General features: G+C 42.1%; 1 long non-coding RNA gene and 1 other non-coding gene across 2 annotated transcripts in view; one reads left to right on the top strand and one right to left on the bottom strand.

Annotated features, from left to right (window-relative positions):
• Positions 1-21,859, top strand: part of LOC131276367 (uncharacterized) — a 70,999-nt gene extending 49,140 nt beyond the window's left edge. Inside the window, exons 4-5 of the long non-coding RNA XR_009183880.1 lie at positions 14,663-17,649; positions 19,049-21,859. This is a non-coding gene — a long non-coding RNA (uncharacterized lncRNA). The remainder of the gene's footprint in view (positions 1-14,662; positions 17,650-19,048) is intronic.
• Positions 3,936-3,998, bottom strand: LOC131276476 (U7 small nuclear RNA). The gene has a single exon (XR_009183949.1). It is a non-coding gene; the product is annotated as a U7 small nuclear RNA (small nuclear RNA).
• Positions 21,860-22,538: the final 679 nt, after the last annotated feature.

The raw sequence follows: 22,538 nt of genomic DNA, 5'->3' as shown, positions 1-22,538 counted from the left end.
GGATCTCTTGGTGCGGTGGATTCAGGAATGGGAAGTCTGTGATATTGCAGACTCAAGGTATGTGAGTCTCTGGAGTGTGGGCTACCAGGGTTTAGGGGATACAGAACTGGGAACCATGCTTCTGGTAAACATGGAGTTTGGGAACACTACAACACAACAAAGTTTTCAGGGATTGCCATGGCTGGGCTGCCAGCCCTAGGGGGAGGGGTCCTGCACACAACTTCTGACCTCCGTGTCAAAAACCCCAAATTCCACCTCTCACAAGAATCTCTTCTGTCACTGTCTCACCAAATCGACCTCCAGACACCTCCTGCCCTGCAAGCCCCTGAAACAGCCTTCTCAGGGTCTGGGGACACCACAGCAGAACCAAGTTTTCAGGGATTGCCACAGCCGGGCCGCCAGTCCTAGGGGGAAGATTCCACCTACAACTTCTGACCTCCGTGTCTGAAACCCAAAATTCCACCTCTTGCAAGAATCTCTTCTGTCACTGTCTCACCAAATCGATATCAAGACACCTCCTGCCCTCCAAGCCCCTGAAACAGCCTGCTCAGAGTTTGAGAACACCTCAGCATAGCAAAGTTTTCAGGGATCACTGCAGCTGGGCCACCAGCCCTAGGGGGAAGGGTCCTGCCCACAACTTCTGACCTCTGTGTCAGAAACCCAGAATTCTACCTCTTGCAAGAATCTCTTCTGTCGCTGTCTCACCAAATTGACATCCAGAGACCTCCTGCCCTCCAAGCCCCCGAAACAGCCCACTCGGGGTTTGGGAACACCTCAGCACAGCAAAGTTTTCAGGGATCACTGCAGCTGGGCCACCAGCCCTAGGGGGAAGGGTCCTGCCCACAACTTCTGACCTCTGTGTCAGAAACCCAAAATTCTACCTCTTGCAAGAATCTCTTCTGTCGCTGTCTCACCAAATCGGCTTCCAGACACCTCCTGCCCTGTACCTGAAACTGCTCAGTCCAGCAGGACTCCATCCCTAATCAGCCACTTCTTTGCAGGAGAGATTATGAGGTGCACTCACTCAGATGCCATCTTGCCCCGTCTCCTCCTGCTAACTTTAGTTTAGCCTTTTCCCCCAGTCTGTGTTCTTCATTAGATCATGTTACCGGTCTACATTCCATGTCCCTGATTCTTTCCTTCATTACCTCCATTCTCTTATTCCACCCAGGGGACTTCTGAATTGCGGGTGTTTTTTTTTTTTTTTTCTTTCCATTTTCTTCATTTATTGAAGTCTGTCACTCTTACATAAAATTATGTAAACAAAAAATGTAAAGTAATAGTTGTGAACTTACAAAACATACATGACATACAGGACTCTCATACCTCATCCTCCACAAATGCCTTACATTGTTGTCAAACATTTTTAACTAATGATTAAAGAGAATCCTCAAAATATTACTAGTAACCAAAGTATCTTACATTTGGAGTATTTTTCCCCAAATCCACCCTATTATTTTTATATGACTTATATGTGAACATGCATAAACAGTGCATATTAAAAGTTGTGAACTTAATGAAGCAAACATGCCTAACATCATACAAGGGTCCCATATATCAACCACTACCAACAGTGTCCATTGTGCGACATTTGTAACAAATTCCGAAAGAATGTCATAAAAATCTTATTCCTGACAACAGTCCCTATCTTACATTTGGTGTATTTTTCCTCCATCCTACCCTATTATTATTTTTTAAATATATTTTTATGACAGAAGTTGTAAACTTACAAAACATCATGCACATGTACAGAATTCCCATACAACACCCTTCTTCAACACACCACTGTGTGGTGGCACATTCGTTAAAAATTGTGAAAGAATGTCATCTAATTATTCCAGGTTCATAGCTTACACTTCGCACACTTTTTCCATACTCCCACATTATCAACACAGTACCTCTTTGGCATAGATGCATGAATATTACACTAATTTTGTAAACCAGAGTCCATACATCATTCCAGTTGTATTTTTCCCATGCTTCTCCACATTCACCCCACCCTGCAAATAGTGATGTATATCTACTCTAGATCACAAAGGACACTCTCACATCTGTACCATCAACTGCTATTGTCATCCACCTGTGGGTTTACTGTGTTATTCAGTTACAATTTATTCTCTAGCTTTCTGTCAATTAGAATTTACATCCTTAGACTATACTTTTCAGCCACATTCCCATTTATACACCAGCTGTTAATCACTATAATGTTACCATCATCTATGTATGTTTCCACAGTTTTACAGTAAGGTTAATTAAAGCTTCTGCTTACTTTAAACATAAGTAGTTCATGTCAGTCCTGCTCTTATCTCCTTTCAGAATCCATTACCTAAACCAGGTCTTGAAGATACTTTCCTACATTTTCTTCTAGAAGCTTTATGGTTCTTGCTTTTATCTTTAGGTTTTTGTTCCATTTTGAGTTAATTTTTGTATAAGGTGTGTGAGAGGGTCATTTTTCTTTCTTCTGGCTAAGGATATCCAGTTCTCCCAGCACCATTTATTGAATGGACTGTTCTGCCTGAGCTGGGTGGATTTGACAGGCTTGAGAAAAATCTCTTGAACCTAGATGTGGACTGTTTGTGAAACCATCAGTTCATTTCCATTGGTGTATCTGTCTTTATGCCAATACCATACTGTTTTCAACAGTATACTTTGGTAATATGATTTAAAGTCCAGAAGTGAGAGTCCTCCAACTTCACTTTCCTTTTTTAAGGTGTTTCTGGTATTCATGACCCCTTACCCTTCCTAATAAATTTGATAATCATGCTTTCCACTTACTTTTTAAATGCTGGTGCAATTTTTATCAGAATTGCACTCAATCTGTATATCAATTTGAGTAGAAATAACATCTTAATCATATTTAGTCTTCCAACACGTGAGCATGGCATGTTCTTCCCATTATTTAGGTCTTTTTAAATTTCTTTCAACCATGATTTGTAGTTTTCGGAATACAAGTAAGTGCTTTATAATGTTTGTCAATTTGATTCCTAAATATTGGTGTTTGATCTGTCATATTTTCACCACTCTTTGACACTTTTGTTTACCTTTTCTGATACACTTTTCATTTCTAGACTCTCTTACAAGCCTCTCTCTCCTGTTTTTTCTTTTCAGGTTGTAATATACCCTTTAATATTTCTTGCAAAGCTGGTCTCCTGGTTATAAACTCTCTCAATTTCTGTTTATCTGTGAATTCTAAACTCCCCCTCAATTTTAAAAGACAGTCTTGCTGGATATAAGATTCTTGGCTCAAAAATTTTCCCTTGCAGCTTCTTAAATATGTCATACCAATGTTGTATTTTTTTTTTTTTTTAAAGAACACCCAGTTTATTAATGGGAACTTAACTCTGTTTTTACAGGGAATGTGGGATGCAGATGTGGCTCGTGTGATAGAGCCTCTGCCTACCATATGGGAAGACCCAGGTTCAGTCCCTGTGGTCTGCTGGTGAACAGGAAGAAGAGAAAGTGTGCCTGCATGGTAAACCAGTGCCCAAGTGGTGAGCCCATTGCCTGCATGCTGTGCCATGTGCACATGTGGGTGCCCACTTGGCAAGCCGAGTGTCCATGTGGTGTGCTGAGTACCTGCCCAGCGAGCCAGTGCCCATGTGGTGACCAAATACCCACATGGTGAGGCAGTGCCCGTGCAAGTGAGTCACGCCCCAAGATCATGAAGCAATAATAGACAAGGAGATAGTCAAGGTGAAGCACTGAAGAGACCAGGTGGCACAATTGACAGGGAATCTCTCTTCACATCAGAGTTCCTCAGGATGAAATCCTGGTAATTCTAGACAGGAAAGATGAGAAGAGAAGACAAGAAAGAGGAATAGAGACAGATTATCACAAAGATAAAAAAGAAATAGAGACAGATTATCACATAGACAGCAGTAACAGCAGGGTGGGGGAGGGGAAGAAAAACTAGTATAAAAAAAATATGGGGAATGTGAGGTCCTTCCAGCAAGATCCAGAAGACCTACTAGACAAATTCTCAAAGAGCTGTAACACTCACGACTGTCTTCTTGCCTCCATGAGAACTTTGCACTTAATCTTATTGGGTATCTCTTATATGTTATGCATTGCTTTTCTCTTGCTGCTCTCAGAATTCTGTCTTTGGCATTTGACATTTTGATTACTATGTCTTGGAGTTAAGTCTGTTTAGATTTATTTAAATGGGACTGTGTTTTGCTTCTTGGACATGGATATCCATGTCCTTCAATTGGGTTTCAAATTTTTCTAAGATTATTTCTTCAGATATTCCTTCTGCCCTTTTTCCCTTCTCTTCTCCTTCTTGGGCACCCTTTACACATATGTTTGCATGTTATCATTTAGTTCTCTGACACCTTGTTCAATTTTTCCACTCTTTTTTCCATCTGTTCTTTTTTATGTTTGCTTTCAGAGGCTATTTCTTCAAGCCCACCAATCCTTTCTTTATCCTCCTCAAATCTGCTGTTATATAACTCCAGTGTATTTTTAATTTCATTTATTGCACCTTTCATTCCCATAGGATCTCCTATTTTTCTGTGTATGCTTTCACATTCTTCTTTGTACTTGTCCAGTGTTATCTTAATATACTTAATCTTTTCAGCCAGCTCATTGCATTTCTTAAGGAGATTTGTTGGAACACCTATGATTAGTTGTCTCAACTCCTTTATGTCATCTGGAGGCTTACCTTGTTCCTTTACCTGGGCCATATCTTCCTGTTTCTTGGGATGGATTGCAGTTTTTGTTGGTGTCTTGGCATTTGGCTTACTATGTGTATTTATTCTGGGCATGTTTCTCTCTTTAGTTTAGGGCTTTCTTGCCTTTTCTCTCTTGCAGGTTGTATAGTAGGAGCCAAGGATATAGTTGGTGTTGAACGCTGTAGAGACTCAAGCTGCCCTTGCTTTGCCAGGGACTGATAAATCTCCTCCCCTCTTTATCCTTTACATGTTAGGATAGTGCCACAGCTGTGTGGAATGATCCACATTGTGCAGGCCTAGGCTGTGGTCTCCCAGGGAGACTGACGTAGCTTAAAGTCCCTTTCCCCTCACCTAGGCAGGGATGGAACTGCAGATGTGAGCAACAAGATATGGTGTGCATGTGCAAAATGACCACAGTTGCCCCAGTAGACTTCCCACTCTTCAGTCTGCCAGCTAAATGTACCTGCACTTACCCTGAGAGGCTGGTGCAGGGCCCACAAACTTCCTCCCCGCTAGAGGTGGGGCTGATGCCTAGGCTATGGCTGCAGTCTGATCTGGGTGAAAGAAGCCAGTCCTTATAATCACTATCATTTTCAGCCAGTCCAGATTCCCCTCATGTTAGGGACAGAGTCATAATGGTGTCCACTGGCCTCTTTCTGACGTGAACAGGTTCACACTTTAGCTGTTCTTAGGGTTATATTTTACCCAGCCAGATTTACTAGTCATTAGGTGAAATTGGTGGACAACCATCTCTTCCTTCTCTGCTTTTTGGGAAATAGAGCTTCCAAATCCAGAATAGTTCCAGAGGCAGCCAGAGAAGGATGATGACAGGCCTCTGAGGCATGTATTTTCCCAGAGAGGCTGTAAAGGGTCCCCCAGCTTCCTCCCTGCTGGAGGTGGGGCTGGGGCTTAGCCTAAAGCTGCAATCTGATATGGATGGAAAGAAGTCTGTGCTACCAGCACTGTGAATTTCCTTGTCCCAGGGGCAGAGTTGAAATAGTGGCTGCTAGCCTCTCTCTGACTTGGACAGATTCAAATTTTAGTCATTCTAAAGAATATTTACTAATCATTATCTGAAGCTGGTGCCCAGTCTTCTCTTCCTCCCCCATTTTTGGGAAGTGGAGCTTCTAATTCCAGCTGAGGAATAGCTCTTGAGGTGTCTTATGCTGACCGTGGAGGATGGCCACTGCTCTCCAGGGCGTGGAATGCTCTACTTAGGAATCGTCTCTGAAAATGGGTAGTCTCCTCCTTCCCTTCTCTCAAGGATGTTGCAGGATGCTCTTCTGGTCTCCTGGATCCCCAGACAGGTGCTTTAGGTAGCTGTGTATGTTTACCAACTGTTCTGTAGCATGAGCTGACTCTAGGAGCTCCTTACTCTGCTACCATCTTGCCTGGTCGTCCTTGAATTTTAGATGTTTTATATCTAGATCTAAAGTTTCCTTTTGCATCTTTTTGTTGTTTGTTTCTTTGTTATGAACTATCTTTTCTTTCATTCCAAGAGTATCTACCTTTCTCATTGTGCAGAGACTTCATAAGTGCTTTGTCTGATCAGTCCTTTTCTGGGTCATTTGGAACTGTATCTGCTGATTGTTTATTGCCCTGGAGAAGAGATCAGGTTTTTCTAGTTCTTTATTTGTAATGTTTTATTATACTGGATGATATCCTGCTGGCATGTGCTTGTTTTATAGTTGTAGACTTCCAAAAGATTGATTTTGCTAGTTGGGGCCTCTTGCCATTCCCTATGAATTTGAGGATCAACTTTTTCAATTTCTACAAAAAAAATGCTGTAGAGATTTTGAGAAGTATTACATTTAATCTGTGGATCACTTTAGGTAATACTGATATTGTAACGATATTAAATCTGAAAGGTGAATGTGATATCTTGCCATTTAATTAGGTCTTCTTTTGTTTCTTTCAGTAGAGTTTTGTAGTTTTCAGTGTACAGGTTATTCATCTCTTTGGTTACATTTATTCTCAGGTATTTTTTCCTTTTAGATATAGTGAATGGAATTTTTTAAAATATATTTTTTGTTCTTTTAGGAGATACATAGACTATATAAAATTTTACACAAAAATATAAGGGGTATCCAAATGCCCTTCTCCCCATACCTCCCACCCTTCCTCACATTTAACAGCTTCTTTCATTAGTGTGATAAATTCACTGCAATTGATGAACACATTTGAAGCATTGCCACTATGCATGGTTTATAGTTAGCATTTAGTTTAGACTCTCTCCCACTCAATTCTGTAGGTTATGGAAGGATATATAATGTCCTGTATCTGTTATTGCAGTGTCATTCAGGACAATTCCATGCCCCCAAAAAGACCCCATATAATTCCTCCTTTTCCCTCTCCCTGCCCTCTGCTCCTCTAGTTGCCACTATTTCCACATGAATGATATAATTTCTTCCATTGCTTGAATACCAATATGTCTATAGTAGAATACCAGTAACTCCCCTCTATTCCATATTTTATTCCCCAATCCTGAAGATTCTGGGATGGTAATGATGACCACTCGACTTCTAATTGAGAGAAGGCTTCAATCCTATATGGCCAGTGATCTGGAGAGTAGGTGTTGTAATTAATGGAATTGTTTTTGTTTTATTTTTTTTAATTTACTAATGTATATCACTTATACATAAACATACATAAATAATAAGTGTATATTAATAGTAATGAACTTACAGAAGAAACATATAACATCATACAGGACTCTTACACTTCACCCTACCAATATCTTGAATTCTTGTTAAACATTTTCAAGTAATGATTAAAGGGCCTCCTCAAAATATTTCTACTGATGACAGTATTTTTCCCCCAACCCACCCTATTGTTATCTTTATGTCATTTATATATGAACATATGTAAACAATAAGTGTATAGTAAAAGTTGTTAACATACAAAGCAAACATGGGTAACATCATACCGGGGTCCCATATATCGACCCTCCATCAATACCTTGCATATTGTTGTGAGATATTTGTTATAGATTATGAAAGAATATTTTCAAAATCTTACTATTTATTATAGTCCTTTTCTTACATTTGGTAGGTTTTTCCCCAAACCCACGCTATTATTATTTTTTAAATAGACAGAAGTTGTAAATTTACAAAACAGTTGTGCACTTGTGCAGAATTCCCAAACAAAACCCCTCTATCAACACACCACACTGTGGTGGAATATTGGTTGCAGATTATATGAAAATATCATCCAATTGTTACCACATCTATAATGTACATCTGGCACATATTGTCCATACTGCCCCATTACCTACACAGTACATCTTTGGCATAAATGCAAGAATATTACATTATTACTGCTAACCACAGTCCATCTGCCACTCCAGTTGTGCTTTTCCTGTGTTTGTCCTCAGTCCCACTATATTGTATATGATCAAATAGGGATGTACCTTTGCTGTAGCCAAGAAAGGATACTCTTGCATCTGTACCATCAAACACAATTCTCATCCACCTCTAGGTTTTCAGTGCTATTCAGTTCCTGTTATTTTCTAGCTTTCTGTCAATTGGCATTTACAACCCTAGACTACCATTTTCATCCCCATTTATGAACTGGCTGTTACTCACTATGTGTTACTATCCACTCTGTACATTTCCACGGTTTTACAGGAAAGCTAATTAAAACTTCTACATAGATTAAATATCAGTAGGCCATCACAGTCCTCCTTTTGTCTCCATTAAGAATCCACTACTTACCACCAGGTCTTGAAGATATTTTCCTTCATTTTCTTCTAGAAGCTTTATGGTTTTTGCTTTTATATTTATGTTTTTTGAACCATATTTAGTAAATTTTTTGGATCAGGTATGAGATAGGGGTCCTCTTTCCTTCTTTTGGCTATTGATATTCAGTTCTCTCCACACCATCTGTTGAGTGGGCTGTTCTGCCAGAACTGAATGGGTTTGACAGGTTAGTAAAAAATTGCTTGACCATACATGTGAAGGTATATTTCTGAAGTATCAGTTTGGTTCCATTGGCCTATGTGTCTCTCTTTCGGGCAGTACCATGTTTTTACCATAGCTAGGTAATATGATTTAAAGTCTGGAAATGAGAGTCCTCCAACTTCACTTTTCCTTTTTAAAATGCTTCTGGCTCTTCAGGACCTCTTAACCTTCTAAATAAATTTGATCATCATGTTTTCAATTTATTTAAAAAATAATGGTGGAATTTTTATCAAGATTACATCAAGTCTGTATATCAATTTGAGTAGCATTGACATCTTAATTTTATTTCATCTTCCAATCTGTGAGCATGGAGTGTTCTTCCAATTACTGAGGACTTTTTTGTTTCCTTTAAACACTGAGTTGTAGTTTTCTGAATACAAGTGCTTTACATCATTGGTTAAGTTTATTCCCTGAATATTTGTGTGTTATCTGTTATATTTTATTTTCACCACTCTTTTACAGTTTTAGTTACTAGTATTGATAAAATCTTCATTTCTAGACTCTCTTCCAGGCTTCTCTTTCCTGCCTTTACTTTTCAGGCTCTAGCACAACCTTTAGTATTTCCTAAAAATCCAGTCTCTTGGTTAGAAATTCTCTGTTTCTTTTTATCTGTGAATATTCTCAACTAGCCCTAAGTTTTGAAAGACAGTCTTCCCAGCTATAAGATTCTTAGCTGAAAGTTATCCTCTTTTAGTACCTTAAATACATCATACCACTGTCTTCTTGCTTCCATGGTTTCTGGTGAGAAATCAGCACTTAATCTTATTGGGTTATTCCTTATAAGGTATGCATTACTTTTCTTTTGCTGTTCTCAGAATTCTTTCTTTGATTTGGCATTTGACATTCTGATTAGTATGTGTCTTGGAGGTGGTCCATTCAGATTTTTTCAGATGGAAGTATATTGTGCTTCTTGGACATGGATATCCATGTCCTTCAATAGGGTTTGGAAATTTTCTACCATTATTTCTTGACCTACTCCTTCTGTCTCTTTTTCCCTTCTCTTCTCCTTCTGGGACAGCCATGACACAGATGTTTGCATGTCTCTTGCTGTCATTTATTTTCTTGAGACCTTGTTTGATTTTTCCCTTTCTTCATCTGTTCTTCACTTTCAGAATACATTTCTTCAAGCTTACCAGTCCTTTCTTCTTCCTCCTCAAATGTGCTGTTATATGACTCCAAAGTATTTTTAATTTCATTTATTACGCTACTCATTTCCATAAGGTCTACTATTTTTCTGTGTATGCTTTAAATTCTTGTGATCGTCCAGTGTCCTCTTAAGATCCTTAATCCCTTTAAATTCATTTAGGAACTCATCTGTGATTAGTTGTCTCAATTCCTTTATGTCATCTGTAGGCATATCTTGTTCCTTTAACTGGGCCATAGCTTCCTGTTTCTTGGTGTAGACTGTAATTTTTTGTTGGTGTTTTCACATTGGGCTTACTAGAGTATTTATTTTGGGTGCAGTTTTTCACTTTAGGGCTTCCTGCCCTTTCTCCCTTGCTGCTTGTGTGGTTGGAGCCAAGGATATAGTTAGTTATGTAAGCTGTGGTAGCTCAAGCTTCCCTCATTGCCCCAAGGACCAATGAAGCTTCTTCCAACTTTCTCCTTTGCCAGGGGTAGGACAAAGTCACACATGCCTAGAATAATCCAGTTCTTGCAGGCAGCCTATGTTGTAGTTTCCCAGAAAACCTAATGAAGCTTCATGTCCCTTTCTCCCCTGCTTGGGGTGGGCATGGAGCTTCAGGTGTGTGTAGCAATCTATGCATTATGGGCCCAGGGTGACTGCAGTTGCCCGAGTAGATATCCGATTATTCAGTCTGTACCAGCAAAATGTACCTGCAGTTACTTGGATAGGCTGAGCAGTTGCCACCCTGAGAGAGGTGGGACTGAAACCTAGCCTAGGGCTGCAGGCCAATCTGGGTGAAAGAAACTAGTTCCTACCTTCACTGTGATTTTGGGTCAGGCTGCCTTCCCCCCAAGGTGGGGGCAGACTCAAAATGTTGGATGCTGGCCTCTTTCTGACTTGGACAGGTCCAAACTTTAGGTGTTCTTAGGGTTAAACTTTAGCCAGCTGAATTTACTCATCAGTAGCTGAAATTGGTGGTCAGCTGTCTTTATCCCTGTTTTTGGGAAATGGAGCTTCCAATCTCAGCTACAGAATAGCTCCTGGGGCAGCTTGTGCTGCCAAAGTAAGATGATTACCAGCTATAGTGATTACCCTGGCTAGCTTCCAGGAGAATTTTGAATAGAAGTGGTAAAAGTGTGCATCCTTGTCTTGTTCCTGACCTCAGGTTTCAGACTTCCATTGCAAGCTTTCATGCTTTCTCACATTGACTATGATGTTAGCTGTGAGTTTTTTATATTTATCATGTTGTAGATGTAACCTTTTATTCCTATTTTTCTGAGCGGTTTTATTATGATATCATGGTAGATTTCATCAGAAGCCTTCTCTGTGACATTCAAGTGATCAGATGGATTTTTTCTTATGTGGAACCACTGCTGCATTCCTGGGATAAGTCACCCTTGGTCATGAGTTATAATCCTTTAATATGTGTAGTTTGATTTGCTTCTCCAGTGTTTTGTTGAGATTTTTTTGCTTCTGTATTCATATGGGAAGTTGAGAAAAATCATAGTTTCTTTTGTGGTTCTTTTGAGACTGTATCTGCTGATTGGTTTTTTTTCCCCTGGAGAATAGATGAGATTTTTCTAGTTCTTTATATGTTATGGTATATAATTTGGGATGATATTCTGGTTGCTTGTTCTTATATAGTTAGAGACTTCTGAGAGATTGTTTTGGCTGGTTGGGGCCTCTTGGTATTCCATATGAATTTGAGGATAGACTTTTCCCATTTCTACAAAAAAAATGCTGCAGAGATTTTAGTAGGTGTTGCATTTAATCTGTAGATCATTTTAGGTCGTAATGATATTGTAACAATATTAAATGTGAAACATGAACACATGATATCTTGCCATTAGGTCTTCTTTAATTTCTTTCTGTAGTGTTTTGCAGTTTTCATTGTATACATAGTTCATTATTTTGATTTAAATTTATTCTCAGGTATTTTATTCTTTCAGATGCTATAGTGAATGAAACTTTTTAAAAATATATTTTTTATGTTTTTCAAAGACACTTAGGTTTCACAAAATGCCACAGAAAAAATATAAGGAATTCCCAAATGCCCCATTCCCCACACCTCACACCCTTCCCCACATTAAAAACTTCTTTTATTAGTGTGGTACATTTTGTCAGCGGCACCCAGAATCTGTGTCTTTTTTGTCATGTCATCTTGCTCCATCAGCTGTCCATGTGTGTGGTGCCATTCCTGAAAAGGCTGCACCTTTTTTTTTTTTCATGCTGGATGGCTCTTCTTGTGGTGCACACTCCTTGTGCATGGGGCTCTCCTAAGCAGTGGACAGTCCGGCATGGCACGGCACCGCTTGCACACATCAGCACTGCTCATGGGTCAGCTCATCACATGGGTCAGGAGGCCCTGGGTTTGAACCTTGGACCTCCCATGCAGTAGGTGGATGCCCTATCCATTGGGCCAAATCCGCTCCTCAGTGTGATACATTCAATGCAATTGATGAAATTTTTTTTAATGTATTTTTTATTTTTTTCAAAAATACTTAGGTTTCACAAAATGCTGCAGAAAAAATATAAGGAATTCCCAAATGCTCCATTCCCCACATCTCACACCCTTCCCCACATTAACAACTTCTTTCATTAGTGTGTTACATTCATTGCAATTGATAAGCACTTTTGGAGCATTGCCAGTAAGTATGGATTATAGTTTAGATTGTAATTTACACTGAATTCTGTAGGTTATGGCAGGATATATAATGGCCTGTATTTGTCATTGCAGTGCCATTCAGGACAATTCCATGTCCCAAAAATGTCCCCATATTATACCTCTTTTTTCCTTTCCCTGCCTTTAGCACCTCCAGTAGCCACTGTCTCTACATTAATGATATAATTTTTTCCATTGCTAGAGTACCAATAAGTCTGTAGCAGAATAACAGGAAGTCCTCTCTGGCCCATATTTTATTGCCCAGGTTCTGGGATGGTGATACCTATTACACCTCTAATTGTGAGATGGCTTCAATTCCATATGGCTGATGGATGGCACTCTGATGCTTGCGGTTGTAGACTCTCTCATCTCCTTTGTATGGTAGTTTTCCATCCTCTCCTCCCTGTTAGTTTACCAGGGTGAGGCCAATGAACTGGAGAGTAGATGTTGCAACTAATAGAATTAGTTTTTAGTGCTCATTTCAGACAGTTCTTTCCTGGTATGGAAAAAGAAAACTGATTTTTTAAGGGTTTATCTTGTACCCTGCAACTTTACTAAATTTTTAAATTTTCTGTGGTAGTGTTCTTGCAACTACTTGAGGACTTTCAATATGGAGGAACATACCATCACAGAATAGTGTTAGTTTTACTTTTTCAATTCTGATTTAAAGGTCTCTCTATTTTTTGCCTAATTACCCTAGCTAGAACTTTCAGTATAATTTTGAATAGAAGTGGTAAAAGAATGCATCCTTGTCTTGTTCCTGACCTCAGGTTTCAGTCTTCCATTGCAAGCTTTCATGCTTTCTCACATTGACTATGATGTTAGCTGTGAGTTTTTTATATTCATCATGTTGTAGATGTAACCTTTTATTCCTATTTTTCTGAGTGGTTTTATTATGATATCATGGTAGATTTCATCAGAAGCCTTCTCTGTGGCATTCAAGTGATCAGGTGGATTTTTTCTTATGTGGAACCACTGCAGCATTCCTAGGATAAGTCATCCTTGGTCATAAGTTATAATCCTTTAATACGTGTAGTTTGATTTGCTTTTCCAGTGTTTTGTTGAGTTTTTTTGCTTCTGTATTCATATGGGAAGTTGTTCTATTGTTTTCTTTTGATGTTGCTCTCTGGTTTGGGTATCACAATAATACTAGCTTCGTAAAACGAGTTAGGAAGAATCCCGACCTCTTCATTTTTTTGGAAGAATTTGTGAAGGATTCATGTTAATTCTTGTTTGAATGTTTGGTACAATTCTCTCTAAAGCCATCTGGTCTTGGGCCTTTCCTTGTTGGGAGGTTCTTGATTATTCAATCTTTTTGCTTTTATAGGTCTGTTAAGAACTTTTATTTCTTCTTGAATCAGTGCAGGTTATTTTTATGTTTCTAGGAATTTGTCATGTCCTCTAAGTTATCTAGTTAGTTGGCATATGAATGTTCATAGTATTCTCTTTTTTTTTTAATCCCACCACCACCACCCCAGTTGTCTGCTCTCTGTGTCCATTTGCTGCGTGTTCTTTTTGTCCACTTCTGTTGTTGTCAGTGGCAGGGGAATCTGTGTTTCTTTTTTCTTTTTGCGTCATCTTGCTGCATCAACTCTCCGTGTGTGCGTCGCCATTCCTGGGCAGGCTGCACTTTCGTGCTGGGTGGCTCTCCTTACGGGGTGTACTCCTTGTGCGTGGGGCTCCCCTATGCGGGCACTCCTTGCATGCATCAGACTACACGTGGGCCCGCTCCACACAGGTCAAGGTGGCCCGGGGTTTGAACCGCAGACCTCCCATGTGCTTAATGGATGCCCTAACCACTGGGCCAAGTCTGCTTCCCATAGTATTCTTTTATAACCCTTTTGATTTCTGTTAGGTCAGTGGTAATGTTCCCATTTTCGTTCCTTAGTTATTTGCATCTTTTCTCACTCATTTCTCTTTGTCTGGATAAAGGTTTGTCAATTTTATTAATCTTTTCAAAGAACCAAATTTTGGTTTCATTGATCCTCTCAATTGTTTTTCTTTTCTTTATCTCACTTATCTCCACTCTAATCTTTATTATTTCCTTTCTCCTACTTATGTTAAGTTTGGCTTATTCTTCTTTCTTCAAGATATGAAGTTAGGTTATTGCTTTGATATTATTGTTTCCTAATGTAGGAATTTATAGCTATATGTTTCCCAATGAGCAGTGCCTTACTCCTTCCCATAAATTAATTGCATGTTTTTTTTTTATTCTTCTCTAAGAACTTTCTGATTACTCTTGTAGGTGGACTTCAGAAAATTATCCCGTTGGCCTCAAGGTTTGATGATGCATTGGAAGCACTCAGGAGAAAGGGAACTCTTTGCCCAGGTGGAAGGAAATGAGCTTCTCTTCTGGCTCCTCTGGCCAGATGGCAGTGAGGACAACCTGCTCAGAGAAGATCTCCTCAACCCCAGAAGGATTCCTGTTAAATGCTTTTAGAGTGGTGGCCAGATATAGGGTGGACTGTAGAAATAGCCATGAAATAGGCAGTTACCACAAAGATGTTACAAAAGCCCTAGGGGGCTCCAGCTCTATAGGTGCTGCTTTGCCCTTTGGTGTGTTTGGAAAAGAAGGCACCACCGCCCATGGAGCTGGCCATAGAGTTGACACTGCAACTTGAAGAGGAAAAGGTTTCCCCACCCTGACATCCTTTCCAGGTGTCTTTTAAAAGGCAGAAAATAGCCTCAATCCTATCATATAACAAAAACCTAAACCTACCACATCAAAACCAGGAAACTTTCATAGGTAGTGGTTCAACTGATGCCTCATCTGAAGTTTCTCTTACTCTTGGACAACCCCAGCCCTGGAAATCCTGCCTGAGGTAAACACCTGTGCTGTCTGCTCAGGCTCACAAGCATCCACTCCCATACATCCTGACTTTCTGACTTGGCCTCCCTGGAATCCTGAGCCTCAGGTTTGGCACGAGCAGGACAGGATGGCCATTTAAATGTCATTTTCATGTGCAGGAAGGTCATTGGGCCCTGGAGGATCAAAGGGTCCTGGTGCTGGGGAAAGCTCCCATGGGGATGGTCCATGATGTTTTGCAGTAAATTGTCAAAGGCACTATGAGAGGAGTGGAGACCACAGATCAGAGTGGCCTTCCCTGGCCACCCACATTCCCTTCTGAAGGTAACCATGTGTGTGTTTCTGGAGGGCTTCTGTGTATGGTTTTGCCCATCCACATATCCTGCGCCCACTCCACAAACACTGTCACACTGGGCAGTGGCAGACTGTCCCACAGCTGGGGACTCAGGACTCTTGTCAATCATAGAGGGCTTATGCCCAACATTTGAATGAATCTTGCCTACATCAGAGACCCTTTACTCATATCTGTCATTCTTCCCTGCCCCCAACACAGAAGATGTAGAGCTTTACTCAATGTTCTGCATCAAAAACCAGGCGCTCTTAAATGCTTGGTGAATGGGGAACTCCTGCCCCATTTTCCATGTCCTAACTGTACCTCAGCCCGAGGCCAATGTAGGAAGACCTGCCTTATTCAAGCAGGCCTCTGAGTGTCTCATCCTTTTCCTACCGTTTGTTTCTTAGCATGGGCACTGCCTTGTCCCACCTTGCCTACAGCTCAGCTCCCTCAACAGAACATCCAGGCAGAGTGATTAGCAGTTTGCTCAACACATCTACTTCCCTAGGACCATGGATCCCATTTGTAGGATGGTTCAGGTGGGGACAAATCAAACCAAGAAGGGAAATATCAGATCTCTGTGACACATGACTAGAACCTCCACTCCTCAACCTCTACACCCGCTGTACATTTCCAATGCAACTGTGGAGTTTGGAGCCCTTTGTTCTGACCTGTGGACCACTCATTTTTAATTGGTGCAGTTTTTGCATCTCCTTGAGAGACCAGGAGGACTTTCCCATACCTAGAGAGAGCCATGACTGCATAACACCAACTTTCTGTTTACACACATGCGCAAGAGATCGAATGTAGGTGTCTGACTCCCTAGTGGAATGCAAGCTCAAGAAGCAGGGAATTTTTCTGCTTCATTCCTCCAATGAAGCTAGATTTTTCAATGTCCCTACACATATAGGTAGCCAGAATATATTTGTCAGTTGAGCTCCATGATGACATTTGCCCGTGTCACTGTGGGTCTGGGGTGACCCTCTGAAAACCCAGAGAACCCTGCTATCATAGGAATTCAGATGGGACCTCCAGGATGGATTCTGCATCATTCTTTGTAAATGGGAAAGAGGCCTGTCCCTTCCAAGAGGGTGTTCAAGGCTGTGAAACATGATCCCCACCAGGAGGAGGAAAACAATCTGATAAGCCCCTGAGCCTCTATCAGCCCATCAGACCTGGGTCAAAGTATCATAGCTAATGTGCTTAGGTTCTGAATATGAACCTGCAGTGTGTGTCCACTCACTTGCACCACCCGAGGAATGAGGAGGGATGCGACAAGAGAATCGACAGACCAAATGAACAACAAATGTGGAGTGAGTCATGGATGTAGGAGGCGCATGGTTCTCACGTGGTGAGGAGCTGGTCCACAACAATTGAGTTGGCCTCGAGATTTGATGATGGATTGGAAGCACACAGGAGAAAGGAAACTCCTTGCCCAGGTGGAAGGACACGAGCTTTTCTTCTGGCTCCTCTGGCCAGGTGGCAGTGAGGACAACCTGCTCACAGATCTCCTCCTTGACCCCAGAAGGATCACTGTCAAATGCTCTTAGAGCCCTGGCCGGATGTAGGATGGACCCTAGAAATAGCCACGACATAGGCAGTTACCACAAAGATGGTGAAAAAGTTCTGTAGGTGCTGCTTTGCCCTTTGGTGTGTCTGGAGAAGGAGACACCACTGCCCCTGGAACTGGCCATAGAGTTGACACTGCAACTTGAAGAGAAGGGTTCCTCACCCTGACATCCTTTCCAGGTTTCTTTTAGAAGGCAGAAAATAGCCACAATCCTTTCAGATGGAAAACCCAAAGCCACCACAACTAAACCAGGAAACTTCTGTAGGCAGTGGTCCACCTTATTTCCCTTCTGAGTTTCCTCTTATTCCTTGAGAACCCCAGCCCAGGCAGATCTTGTCTGGGCTCTCCACCCATACTGTCTGCTGAGGCCTATAGGCACCCACTTGCAGATATCCTCACCTTCTGCAGAGAGTAGACTCTATTGATTGCAGAAACTGAAATAGATAACAAGCATGATGGGACATCCCTTGAAATATCAAGCCACTCATATTCATATCTATGGAGTCAAACCAGTCCTTGCAGGTAAGGATGCCCTGGACCTGAGAAATTCCCCACTGGCATGGTCCACCCTTATTTGGAATAGATAGCCGATGTCACTGTGAATGGAGTATAGACAACAGATCAGACAGGATTTCCTTTAATCCCATTTTCCCTCTCAAAAATATCCATGTGTGTGTTTCAGAGGTCTCCTCTGCATAACCCTGCCCATTCCCAGACCCTGCATCTACTCCCAAAATACTGTTATACATGGCTAAGGCTGTTTATCCCCTAGCTGCAGACTGCTGGCTATTGTCCAACCTAGTAGGCTCATGTCCAATATTTGAACAAATCTTAGGTATGTCAGAGGCCCTTCACACATTTGTCTTCCCTGCTGTCTGTACTGAGGAATCTGGGTTCCAGAGGGCAGGGGAGGCAGTGACTACTTCCCTCTTTGCACTGTGCTTCAAAAAGAGGGGCACTTAATACCCAGTCAGTGGGGCCCTCTACCCCACATTCCCATGGTCTAAGTATATCTCAGCCTGTGGCGCAGTCACCAAGAGCTGGCATATTTTTTGAGTGCCTATGAGTATAATTCATCCAGGTCTTATTTTCCTCTTAGTGGCAGGAGCACAGCCTAACCCCACTTTTCCTATAGCTGAGAACCCACGACAGAACACCCGTGCAAACTCTTTATTATTTTGCTCAACACATCTCCCTGGGACCATAGATTCTGTTCAGAGGATGGGGCAGTTTATGACAAATCAAACCGAGATGTAAATCATGAAATTTTTGGGACATAGGGATCTGTCTTGAGCTTCCCAGAGACTACCCCCACCTAAACTTTCTGACTCGACTGTGGACTTTAAAGCCCTTGTAGTTTATGTATATTCTACACACATTTTCCTTAGGTCCATGAGTCTTCCTTGTACTTGAGTGACCTGGAGGACTTTCTCATCCCTAGAGAAAGACATTAAGGTTTCACACCTAACCTTCATGTTCTGCCTATGCTTGTGAGGTCTAGTGTATTTGACTCCCTGTGGAATGAACCCCAAGCGGCAGGGATTTTTACTCCTTCATTCTACTAAATTGTGCAATTTCCCTACACACATAGTCACTATTTATTGATTGAGCCCAATCATCACATTCCCAGATGTCAGATTTGGCAGCTGCTATTTCTCCAGCCCCCTAAATGCATTTTGACTAGACCTTGGATGAAGAACTCTGGGACAGAAGTGTCAGTCTTTACAAAAGGGAAATAGGTTTGTGCTATAGCCCGTTGTAGTTGAGGACTGAGTCAGAGCCTGTTCCCTAGGTGAGTGGAAAATCATTCTGTCCATCCCAGGCCCTATAACAGCCCATCATGCACAGACTAACTTGGTCAACACTTCCTATATCTCCTCCCATTCAGTCCTCTTAGTAACTATTATCTGTTTTCCTGCAGCCCTGTACTCATCCAAGGAGCCACCTGAGGATCAGAGAAATGAATTGACCTCCAATGTCCAATGGCAATGTCTGGCAGACTCGAGGCCAAGTAAGGGGCATTGTACTCACCTGGGGATCATTTTTATCAGTATTTGCTTGGTGGGGAAGAACACTTTCATGTTCCCCAGGAGGTTGGATCAGTCCATAGTCCCTCCCCAATTGGGCAGGCATCAGGTGCTGCTCCATCTTCTTGCTGGATCTAAAACTTGTCTGCACTGACCTGGGACCTTTCATCTCAGCCATGTCATTTTCACACTGGCAGATGGAATGTTGGGACAAAAAAGGACATGTAGTCACAGCTGCAAAATGTCCAAAAAGATGGTTATGCCTGGATTTCAAATTGGAAATCACTGACCTCAAGTGACTGTGGCAAGAAGTGGATCATGGGTGCCACTTAGTGACAGGGCAAAGGGAGACCAATCCTGGGTTCAAGTAATTGACTTCAATGACCTCAAATATCTTCATTCCTCTTTTTCAAATGAAAGAGTTTTGAGGATGTGAGACTAAAGCAATACTAAATTCTGTAAGGGCTGAATTCCTGGAGATTCCAGGATGGGAGGAAGACTCTGGATTGCCCAAGGAAATGAGCTGATGTGACAGGGAAGAGAAATTCCAAATGGTCTTGAAAGTATTCAAGTGCAGACCGCCTTCCAATGAGGCAATTGTAAATATGATTCTGCCTTGCTGTCACCAGATGGACAAGTTTTGAGACTATTCACACCCAACATCAGCTGACTGCAGGGAACCACCAACCATCACTGTCTGCTTTTGGATGCCTGAATTGTTTCAAGGAATTTGGCCCCAGCCATTCAAACTCTAAATGTGTATAATGTTTGAACAAGCCAACCCAATTCTAGTAACCCAATGTGGGTGATCTGGAACTATTAGACTAGTCAAAGTCACATGACATTCCTTGAAGCCCAGTTGAAATGGCAAAAGGAAGGAGTCCCATCTAGGTCCAAGGGCATTAAGGCTGAACTTCTGAGGTTCCTAGCCTCTCTTTGGGACATGATGCAGCCCTACCACCTGACCTAGAAGAGTCACAGTATTGAGCTTCATTGGATGACAAGTTACACAGAAATATGTATTTTAGTGTAATCTTCTCACCCTTTTTTAGGTAAAAACAACCTAGGAAATGAGAGGATGCTTAAGGATGGAGAGCCAATGTAGCTGAATGCAGGCAGGAAATATGGGGATGGAGAGAACCTAGGAACAAGTAGATTGAACAACCAAGGCAGGATCCAAAACAAAGACTGTTGTGGTTTAATGTGAAGTTGAATCATCATAAAGGGCTCTTTTCTGATATCCAACCAACATTGCACCTGGTCACAAATGGGGCTGAGTTTGGGGTGGTGAGCATTCCCAGATTCCTTATGGTGTGGTCCGGAGTTCCAACAGGGAATTCCTGGCAGGGAGCCTGCAGATTCTGCCAGGGTAGGGTCTAGGTCCTGAAGTCCCCTGTCTTGACCTGGGTGTGGAGAACCCCTCAGCTCCCATTTCACTTCTTGTCTCTTCCAGCTTCTGCTGGTGGCTGTGTGCACCAGCACCCTGCTCAGGTGTAGATGACACCGTCATCCTGCTCAGAGCTGGTCTCATGGGTGGATCTCTGCAATGATAGGGTCATCAACAGGGTCACAAGGTGTCAGGACCCTGACTGGTTATCACCAAGAGGACCAACCACACATGAAGTTCTACTTCCAAATGAGGCAAAAACCCTATCTGTATAGACCTCCTCCCAGGAGAGGACAACTCTGCAGATCTGGATCAATGTCTGGGCAGAGGGGCACCAACCCTAGGCTTCTCCTCCTGTCCCTGCCAGCCATGAACTGGACAAGAACATGATAAGCCCAGCAGGTGTCCACCCCCAATCACCTTTCTGCCCAGCCTGGTATCCTCTATACACCCATCCTGGGAGTGGGAGGTGCTGAGGCTGCTCATAAGGAGAACAGTGTCAGCCTGGCCTGCATCCCCTGCCCTGGTTCGGTGGGTTACCTTTGATTTCCTCCTGGCAAGTGGCCAGATTCTTCGAGGTTGAGGGTTGAGCCAACGCCTGCAGTGTTGGATCAGGCTCTCGCTGTGGGGTTTCCTGTGGCCAAGACTGCAGGCAGGCAGCAATGAGAACATCTCTTGAGCATCTAGGACTGAGTGAGCTGTTAGGTTAGTATCTAGAAATGTGGGCACTTGGTTCTGGGGGTTCCAAGTTCTCTTGGGTTCTGTCTCCAGGGAAGTGAGGTAACTTCCTGCTTTCCCTCCTCTGTACTCTCTCCCTGGATAACAGTTTCCCAATGTCCCCTCTGGGCTGCTGACTCTTTACCCCCCTGACCCATTGAATTTCCCATGTGTACAGATTTTCACCAATACAGTCCTCCTTCCTGCCTTGCTGAAGTCTGGGGGCATCAAGAACCATCTAAGAAGATTGAACTTGGTACACAACTGTCCTACTCCTGCCTGTTCTGTGATCCTAGGCATGTCTTTCTGTTTCTCAAGGCTTCCCTGTTGGAAACCAAGGCACAGTGGTCTCACCAGGAGATACGTGCTATTTCCACGGCTGTGCTTGCAATGTAAGCAATGGGGTAATTAAGAGTTCCAGGCAAACGGGTTGAAGTTGTTAAATGTTGAAAGAAAAGATGAGCACAAACCTTTGTAGTAAGTAGAACACTTAGACTTTGTACCTTAAGATAAGATTTTTTGAGTTCCTTAGTAATGCTAATAGTTAACTGCAGGTTGCTGCTTGTTGTCTCCTTGTAAACAATAAAGTCATCTGATTGAGTCTCTACTCGCAGACCCCCTGATCCCAGCTCTCTCCCTCTTTCTTTCTCCTTCTTTCACTCTCCTTTTTCTCTTTCTTTGATTCCTGATACGCTTCGGATCCAAATCTCCAACACTTCCCAAGTCTCCCCTGCTGCACAATGGATCAGATCTACCTGATCCTTCTGAGGAAAGGAATCAGGTAGCTCAGAGAAAATTCCTAGAAAACTTGAGGGCTGGTCTCACATGTAGCCAATGTACATATGAAGAGAAGGAAGAATTTACAAGGTGGAGTGGAAAGCAGCAGGGAACACAAGCAAAACAGGACTGAGTTGTTGCAGTGTGATCTTGAGAAAGTCATGACCACCTTGGCTTCATGTCACAGTCCATGCCAGGACGGGCTTTAAATTCTGTAAAAAGCAGTCTTAGTCACCTTCAGGTGTCAAACCCTCCAAAGACTTCCCATTCCTTTCAGTTTCAGATCCAAGGCTCCTGCAAGGTCTGACCTGTCCCTGGACCCGTAAATGGTCCTGTGTTCTGCTGCGTCTAGCACAAGTCATCAGTTCCCCAATCCTCCAAGCCTGTGTGTGTTCAATAAGACACCTAAGGTTTAGAACACATTTTCCAGCACCCCAGAATACCATGGTTATCAATAACCAAGGCCAAATAATCCTCCTAGGCTGTGGCACACTTAGGGTCAC

This window comes from Dasypus novemcinctus, chromosome 28 (genome assembly GCF_030445035.2).
Source record: "Dasypus novemcinctus isolate mDasNov1 chromosome 28, mDasNov1.1.hap2, whole genome shotgun sequence".
NCBI lineage: Eukaryota > Metazoa > Chordata > Mammalia > Cingulata > Dasypodidae > Dasypus > Dasypus novemcinctus.
The sequence above is the reverse complement of the archived record's forward strand: the minus strand, read 5'-3'. Positions and strand labels throughout refer to the sequence as shown.